Genomic DNA, 9802 nt, shown 5'->3' with positions numbered 1-9802 from the left:
CTGCCTAGGACTTGTGCATTTAGAGTGATATGCCATGATGATTGTTACTTTGTGTATGTGATGAACCCCAAAACCCTAGAGTGATCAAATGATTATCATAAACCCAATCCATCAAAAAGAGAAAGAAATCAAATACTAGAAAAACCCTAAAAACCCAAACATAAGGTCTATGTCATTTTTGTAAATTTGATATTAGACCCATTTGATCTTCACCAATAGTTGTAGTATGTTATTAAAGAGTAATTACAACTTTGGGAATCAAAGATATATCTTTTAAACCAATTTCAAATTTGAAAATATGATCACATATGATAATGGTCAATTCTGACTTTTATGGTCTGGTCACCACTTTGAGCTTCTCTATTTCAAAATTTCTAATACAAACAAATCTAACTCTTGGCATGTCATCCAAGTACACAACAAGGTGAACAACCTTTGTGAAGATCATCTTACCAAAAACTTTCTGGATCAAGAGATAGGAGAAAGCAAAGATGAGACATTGAAACAGATTGAACAATCTCCATTTTCAAATTTCGATCAAACCTTGCTGCCCCTTGACCATTTCTTTGCTCAACCAAGTCCCCTGGACATCACTCAACCTAACCCATGCTAGAACACGCCATGGACACGACCAGATCGTGGCCGGCCATGGCCATGCCGACCACGTCGCCCTGGACACGCCTCCCCTCTTTTCTCTCCCCCATCGCTACGGCCACCATGTCCAACACGTAGCCCACGACCTGCTGAGATCGTCCGTGCACGCCGTCGATCGCGAGGAAGCCGACAAGCCCCGGACGACGCGCGCCCAGGTACGCCTAGGTACGCCGCGAGCGGCATGGGCGACGTCACTGGCGCACGGACACGTGCAACCCGCCCACGCGGCGCTCGCCAAATCTTGCCGTACCCCGACCATATCCGCGCGCCGCGGTACTTACCTCGCCACGCGGAGCTCGCCGGACACGCCGACGTCATGCCTTGGCGACCACGGCCGCCGGAGAGGACGAACGCGCCCGCCACGGCCGCGACAGTACACACGACCGCCCGACCACCGTACGCCACCGTTTACCGCGCCGTTGACGCTCCGAGGACCGCGGTGACGTCGTGAACACGACCCCGTCGTCGCCTAGCCCTCTAGCCCACCGGAGCGGCCGCGTCCTTGTCGCCATTGCCACGGCACCCCAGCACTCACGCGCGACTATAAATAGAGGCCTTCCATCAACGATCCAAGCACACCACCATGATCACCACTCACCACCGCCTCGCTCAGCACCAGTAGCCACCCCAATAGTCGCCGGAGCTAGGCCAATCGACGCCTCACTGCCGCGGAAGCTCCGCCGCAATCGCCGTCGATCCAGGCCTCCCCAAGCGACGCCACTGCTACCAGGAGCCTCGCCATCGTCTACAACCTCGTCAAGCCCCTTGCCAACCCTAGCTGGAGCACCGTAAGCCCTCCGACCCCCTACCTGCGCCGCCGGCGAGCTTCTCTCTCGCCATCGACGACGACACGCGTGAGCCGTTAGATCTATTTCTAATCCAACGCACCGCGATGTTCCATACCGTTTCGGGTTTAAAGAGCCGCTGACATGCGGGACCCACGCTGTCAGGCGGCCCAATCACACTGGATGCGCTGTTGGGCTGAGCAGGCCGTTAGTTTAAAAACCTGGCCCGTTAGCTTTTCCCGCCGGCCTTTTTAATTCAAAATTCGTTTAATAAATTTAGTTTGAATTCAATACTGAACCCAACTTTGAAATTACCTAGAATCTGTTTGGCTTGGCCAAATTTAACAAACTTTATATTTTTGGAAAGCTAGTAAAAAGATCTACAACTTTCCACTGGTCTCACTTTGAGATCTATTGTAGAAATAATGTGACAAAAAGATCAAGCCAGAGACTTTTGCACATTCAACTAATTCTTAAAAATCAACCAAAATAGATATTAAGATAATTCCAACCCCTATAGCTCACATTTGACTTACACTAATTGTTTCTGCAAGAAAATGGTGTGGTCACTTTGCATGATCATGCCCTAGTTTAATTAATGGACAATATGACTAGTTTAGTTAAGTGATATTGTCCAAAACTAGTATGTAAATCTTATGAAGTATTTTACTTCATTTAAATATTGTCACAAATGAATTCATGTGATGTTTGTACCCCTGGTCCAAACACTACTATATGAACATTTGGAGATTTAAATCATTTGTAGAATTATTAAATAGTATGAGGTGGTCTACCTCATTTAAATCATTTTCTCAAATAATGATGATGAATGTTTGACTTGGGTCAACATGAATTCATGTATGATTATTGGAGAAATTAAATCTTAAGAAGATTTCAATGAGAGGAAATTATTCCTCAAGAACCATATGGAATTTACTTGTCACATATGAATGAGAGGAAATTATTTTTTTCCTCAAGTCACCCAACCAATGCACCTACTTATTTCATGTGTGTGCCTAGCATAGCTTGTGTGAAGTAATGATGTGCTTAGTCTAGCTTTGAGTATGTTTAGTGATAATACCTCGTATTCAAATTTAGACGCTAGCACCGGAGACTATCAAGAGGAAGAAGGATTCTACCCAGAAGAAGAAGAAGAAAACCTAGAGAACTACCAAGGCAAGATAATACTCTTGCAAAGTGCAAAGCTCTCCTTGAGCAAGGCACCATGATTCTTACCTTTCTTCATACAAGCCTATCTTATACTTACACTATACAGGTTTTGCTTGTTGTGTTTTCAAAGGATGGAATAAAATTGGTCTAGAGAACAAGATTACTAGATGAGTGAAGATAGCAAAGCAAGGTAGCACCCCTCATGACTAGTGCTAGTGCTAAAATACTAAAACTTGACTACTTTAGATGGGAACATGTAAATGGTTGAATTTGAAACCTTGGGATGATGAAGCATTCCATTGAAAGATTTGAAGTTGTTTGTGAACAAGAGAAGATGGTGATTTTTGACAAAAACCTGATATTGGTGTGAATGCGATACCTTTCCAATTTTTGAGTACCCCCACAATACCTGATTATGGGTAGGGCTTAACTGGAAGTTTATAGATTTTAGTATGAGTTCCCTCTGAACACACATCATAGGGGTAATGCTGAGGCTGCCTCCGTTGTTGAGAAAGGATGTGAATTGAGGTGAAATTGTACGGCCAAGCCCTGTGCGGTTCCCGGGTTAACAGTTGGTTTTCACTGGGAGGCCAAGCTCATGGGGAGAGGTGCTCATACTAGGATGTCTAAGTAAAAGGTTATGGTTGATGATCCGCGTACTGTGTTACGGTGACTCGGAGTTATTCCGACGGATGGAATCAAATGTTGTGGCACAAGTGTGCAACCTCTGCAGAGTGTAAATCTATTCGAATAGCCGTGTCCACGATTACGGACGGTTGGAAGGGCCATACAGTTTCCGGTGTCAGATTTTTGGAAAGATTTAGTAATTGTGAATGGTGACTTGGTGACTTGTTGGGAATAAAACCAATGATGTGGGAATGACACTAATGTTCCCACTTGAGTTAGTTAGTACATGATACAAGCTTGTGAACTAAAATTTGGCTTATGCAAGTTAAACTAGAGCTTAGTACCTTTAGTTGGCATTTTACAATAGTATTAGTTTGCAAGTACTTGAACTTACGGCTTTGTCCCTGGCTATTCAAATGGCCAGAGTACGATGATGAACAGATTTATCACGAGGATGACCAGCAGGACGCCTACGACAACTAGGGGTTTCTGACGTCAAATGTTGGCCTGTGGACTAGAGAGTCCTGTTACTATTACGCTTCCGCTATGTATGAACTTGTGTATGTTGTTGATTGAAAGATCAACTATTTGTGTAAGATGAATCATGTGATTCAAGATTGTAAGACATTATGGCTTGTAATAAATAATGACTGTGATATTCGACTATTATGCCTCGCAACAACATTATCCTGGGATTGCGATGAATGACATAATAGGCATCTGGACTTAAAAATCCGGGTGTTGACACTCACCATGGAAGACGGAAAGCCATAGCTTCTCTTATGAAGCTCATCTATTGGGAAATTTAGGAAGGAGCGGAATGCATCTGTTTGAGAATGTGAGCTCTATGCCTGCCATGCATCTTTGCTCACATCGAAATGGAAGCTAGAACATGGGTCTTTGCCGGAGCTAAACATTTGCGTCATTTGCTTCCGGGAGATTAGGGTTTTGTGTGTGGGATTCCTTGTCATGTAACCTTAAAACTATATAACCTAAACTTCTTCTTATCCAATCTATTAAGCAAAATCTTTTGCCTTTAAAAAAGATGATTATTCCCAAGAGGTGTTCAAACTGCAAATTGCGAGCATCACATTTTTTCACACTGGAAACATCATAGTAACAGAAGGTTAAGGAAAAAATGAACAAATAATAATCTTGTTAATTTCAAAACAAACAATACAGTTCAATCCAACAGTATTTGGGGCCGCTCTTATTTGCAAGAAGTTCGTATGAACGGGGATATATAAAACAAGCACGGCACGCCAGCTGGTGCAAAAGCGGGAACGCACACACAGAGAGCTTAACCCAAGGCCCACAAGTAGCGACACAGCACGCAGCCAATGCCAATGCCCTCAGAGGAGCCGCCAGCTGGTGCAAAAGCGGGAACGCACACACAGAGAGCTTAACCCAAGGCCCACAAGTAGCGACACAGCACGCAGCCAATGCCAATGCCCTCAGAGGAGCCGCAATCAAGAATCAACTTAGAAGTTGTTTGGTATCCATCGTTTGGACCTGGAATCCTGAAATTCATTTTGGAATTTCATAGGTGGGCTGTTTGGTTGCCACAGAATTGGGTCATCATTTCATTTAGAAAATCCAGCAAAATGATGTCATGGGTAAACACAATTCCGAGCTGAGAGCTGTCATTTGCGTTTCTCTATGGAAGCCATTTACAAATTCAATATTGAATTTTGCTATCATTTGCAATTTCTGTGGCAACCAAACAAGTGATCATTTCTGAAATTACAATGTAAATGAAATGAATACATTTTAAAATGCTACAAACGAAATGAAATCCTGGCTACCAAACGACCTCTTACAATTTTTGTTAATTCTCCTAAAAGTCAAAGAGACGATATGTGTACTTATTCAGCACATGGCGACGATATGTCTTCGAACTATAATGTAATCATGCTTAGTTGCCCACAGTTAGTTACTAGTACATAAAAGAAACTCCCAAGTTAATATCAAGCGAGACCAATCATTTCCATTTTTGTTGGACCTTTTCTTCTACGCTCCAAATGCATCGGTATCATTTTTTTTTATAGCAACGTGGGCCTTATTAGATACTGCTAGTAACAAGGGCAGTTGTGACCTGTTCATGTGCAAACAATATAGTACTTAGTTCTTTGTATATTTGAAGTATTCTTTTTAGGAGATTGCACATCTCTGTTGATTTTTTTTCGAGACTCACACAGATCTGTTAATTGTCCTGGTAGTTGGGAATTGGGCTGTAATGCAATGGAAATGGTTACGTAAGGGTTTCAAAATGGGCTGTAATAGAATAAAATGCTTACATAAGGTGATAAGGTTATCATAATAGGCCTACTTTTGGATTGTGCAAAATCACATTAGGCCGGACAAGCACGAGAATAACCCACAGCGTTCAGCTAAAATAGGACCAATGTCTCACCGAATCGATGAACGACGGAAGGAAATCGCGGAAGCAGTTGCTAACTTGGTTATTTTTTTAGGAAACACACGGGCAGACCTAGATGCTTGCACATACGCTTTTATTAACACGCATACATAATTTATCTCTATGAGCATCTTCGAAAGATTAGACTGATTTGACCGGTTTTAAGATTAATAAGTTCCCATAAACGTGTTGCTATCGATAGGTACATCTTCTCTACCGAAAACATTTTAACTTTTTATGAGACACCAAACCGTCAAATATGATGTTTGATCCCTGATGGGTTGGGGTGACAATGTCATTCTAACCAAATCACAGGTTGGCTCTCTAACTTCGTTTCTCTCTTTGGCCACTAACGGAGCATCTCCTTGTGGTCTCTCAAACCATTTCGCAAAGACTTTTGGAGCGCGCCGGATATAAAACCGCGTCCACCCGTGTGCCTCAAGTGTCTTTTTGTCCGGTGTGGCATAATACCGTGTATGTTGCCCTGAGACTATCTCCGATCCCCAGGAGACGTGTTGGGCGTGCCAGACGCAACACGGTAACGACATTGGTGAGTAGCGGGCCAGACGTATCATAGACACATCGTTTTGGTTCATATGCTCACAATTCACATCTTCCACATTTCTCCTGCCTATCAATATGATTTCCGGTCCACACCTCGTTATCGCTGCCGAGTAAGCGATCCACGTTCGCCCCTCGCGGCTATGGCTTAAAAAGCTTTCAATTCGTCATCTAAACAGGTCCTTACAAAGGCAAGGCTAGCCGTAGGAATGGGGCGAAGGAGCTCTTCTATAAGCCACGAGGATCCGACGGAGAAGACAAAGCCAGATTGGATGTCGCAAGAGAGAGACGTGGTGCGACGTCGGTTCGAGAAGGCAACATGCAAAGGTCAACGTGTGAAGGCCGATATCCAGAAGATGACGGCCGCAATGAAGCGTACATTGCCTTGTTGACTTCGGGCATCATTAATCTGGACACGCCGCTAGCAACCTCGACGGGATGTCCAATAAGCAACAAGAAGGCCAAGCTAGCCATGATTGAAGCGGGATCATCGGACAGGGTGCAAGCATCGATCGGCAAGTGCCTTGCCGATGTCTGAGCGAACTTACTTATTCGGGATGAAAAGAGCAGTGAGATTTGGAAGGCCCTATTGTCGAAGACGAGAAGATCATGATCAAGAAGTAGAAAGTTGTCGTGAAGAAAAGGAGGGAGGACTTAATGATATTGACCGGGGACACTTCGCAAATGGACGATGAGGTGAAGGCGACACATATTTTCTAACCTTGAAATAATATAGAAATTATCGTTCGAAGGGCGGCCGTGGCAACAGCATCAGTGATAACACAGGCATTGGCATCGGCGACAACATCGGCATCGGCTATTGCAAAAGTGCGAGCAGGATGACACTGTTGGTCTGGACGAGACACCATCGAAGGCGGGGCGCCAACTTGTTATTCTAGGTTTTATCTGCACCTTGGTTTTGTAATATTGTAGCCGGAAAACGCTTCGATGTGATGGCGTGAAATTTGGACTCTTACTTTTTAACTTCATGGCCAGCTCTATTTCTATTTTGATTTAAATTATGATGGAAAAATTGTTTGGCGGCCTGTGTGGGAGTACATGGGGACACGGCTTGGAACAAGCGTGCCCTAAACGCGGCACCAGGTGGTGGCGTCTCCCAATCGACCAATCCAACGTTTTTGCTGGATGTCGTTTGGAGGGCATGACTGGAGTTGCTCCAATAGCCTAAAACCACCACTTTATTGTTTAAATTTACCAAATAGTACCAATTTTTAATAGAAAATTATTGGAAAATTTTAAGTTCTTCGCAAAACATTATCATACATTGATGGATGTGAAATACTCTATTTCTCCTTGTGTTTAAATTCTTTGCTAAATCAAGAAATGGACTAAACATCTCTCTAAGTATGTCAATAATGACTAATTATTGCAAAGATGTACAATCCATTATCTTTTTGTGTGATGTGCAGGAAATCACGCTTTTAAGGCAAATGGATACGCAATTACTTAAGATAATCTCGTCACCAATGCAGCAAAGTCAACTAGGCTCCCAAAGTCGGTTCTAGGAGCAATAGCGGACAGTAGTATGGGCAAGCTCCGCCCGTACCGTCCGGCCGTACTGAGCGATGGAGGACCCATAAGGTCAAACCTTATACCTTTCGTGAAGGGAGCCATTCCAGAACGAGAGTCATTCGTCGCCAAACAGATCCGTCATCCACCAGATCCATCTGCAACTCATCGAAGGAGATCCACCACCATATTTCATCCATCTTCTCTCCATTCCCCTTAATAGTCATAGCCATCACCTTGTAAGAGAGATCTCCTTGAGAATTGGCGACCATTATAACAATATTTGATTTCAATCTAAATATTTGCAACAATGATTTCTATCTTTGATCTTGTTATTATGCGTGATTAGTCCTCACGAGCTACGGGTTCAGGTGAATCCTCGCAACGTTTATGTACATCTTATCATATGGGAGTCTTGTGTAGAGATTGAATAGGACCTTTGATATCTTGTATTTTTGTCTCTTTGCCTCGATCCGAGGACTTGCAGGTACCCGGGCCTCTCTGGATCGATCAAGGTAAGATGTGAGATGAGTGGAGAACGGCGTGCTACCTCGAAACCTCGGTGACAGAAAGGGGAAAGGAATGATACTCTCTCAGTGATTCGCTTGGGATAAACATCAATATCATCTATCTTAATGCTTTGGTCTGTTTTACTTAATAACGGTTGTAATTCGCGTAGGGATAACAGTTGGATCAAGAGGTTGTTGTTACTTCTGCTTTTAGGAACAATAATATTTACGGACGTGGTTCTCACAAATCTCGTATCACTATTGTATTTGCTATGCAATATTGTGCTTATTTCTATCTTAATCCCATATGTATGCATAGCTGTAGGACAATCATTGACCCTAACCCATTTTCCATCCAATTGAATACAACACCAAACAAAGTAAACTGAAAAGGTCCGGTAAACTTAAGATAAAACTAAATAGTAAGTCTTGTAGAAGTTTCTTTAAATCCATTTAGCAGTGTTTTCGAAGGTTCGATTAAATCTAGTCTTGTAGGGAAAAAGACTACAATACTACAATCCATAATCCAGATTTAAGATATCATACATTAATCTTGAATTGACAACCGGTACGAATCTTGACGCCCCTAGCCCAAGCACCTCCCACGATCCCACGCAAGGAGGAATCTCCTCTTCAAGCCCCTCGAGCCAGATCCACCCCCTCCTGTTAGGGTCAAGGCCACATCGGCTCAATGGTCGGAGCACGGCGCTGGTGCAGGAGCACACTCGCAGCTCTAGGACCAGGCGAATCCGGACAATGGAGAGTTGATGATTCGTCTGACCGGCGTTAGGGACCAAAGGGTCACCGAAATGGCTAGCGGAAGCCATTCCCGTGATGGTGGGCGGCAACAGATGGCGCCGGCAGTTGATACGTCTCAAACGTATCTATAATTTTTGATGCTCCATGCTTGTTTCACACCAATTCATATAAGTTTTGCTTACACTTCGATGTACTTTTATATGATTTTCGACACTAACCTATAAACAAGATGCCACAAGCGAGTTCATTGTTTCTGCTGTTTTTGTATTTCAGAAAAGTTGTACAAGAAATATTCTTGGATTTTGGACGAAACAAAATCCGAATTCAATATTTCACCGAAACGAAGACGAAGTCCAGAGGGGGGGGGTCGAAGAGGCGCCACAGGGCGGCCAGACCACCCCATGGCGTGGCCTGGGTGTGGCCCGCGCCTAGAGGTGGTGTGGGCCCCTCAGGCACCCCACCGACCTAAATCCTCTGCCTATTTATACATCTTCTCGGGAAAGCCCTGAATACCCGAGCCTCCATCCACCAAAAGTTCCATCGCGGCCGCCATCACAGAACCCATCTCGGAGGCTTCTGAAGCTCTTCCCGGCACCCCGCGGGAGGGGGAAATTATCGCCGGAGGCATCTACATCGTCATGCCCGCCTCCGAAGTGATGCGTGAGTAGTTCATCCCTAGACTATGGGTCCATAGCAGTAGCTAGATGGTTGTATTCTCCAATTTGTGCCTCATGTTTAGATCTTGTGAGCTGCCCTACATGATCAAGATCATCCTTATGTAATCCTAC

The sequence above is a fragment of the Lolium rigidum genome, chromosome 5 (assembly GCF_022539505.1).
Source record: "Lolium rigidum isolate FL_2022 chromosome 5, APGP_CSIRO_Lrig_0.1, whole genome shotgun sequence".
NCBI lineage: Eukaryota > Viridiplantae > Streptophyta > Magnoliopsida > Poales > Poaceae > Lolium > Lolium rigidum.
This window is presented reverse-complemented; position numbering follows the sequence as displayed.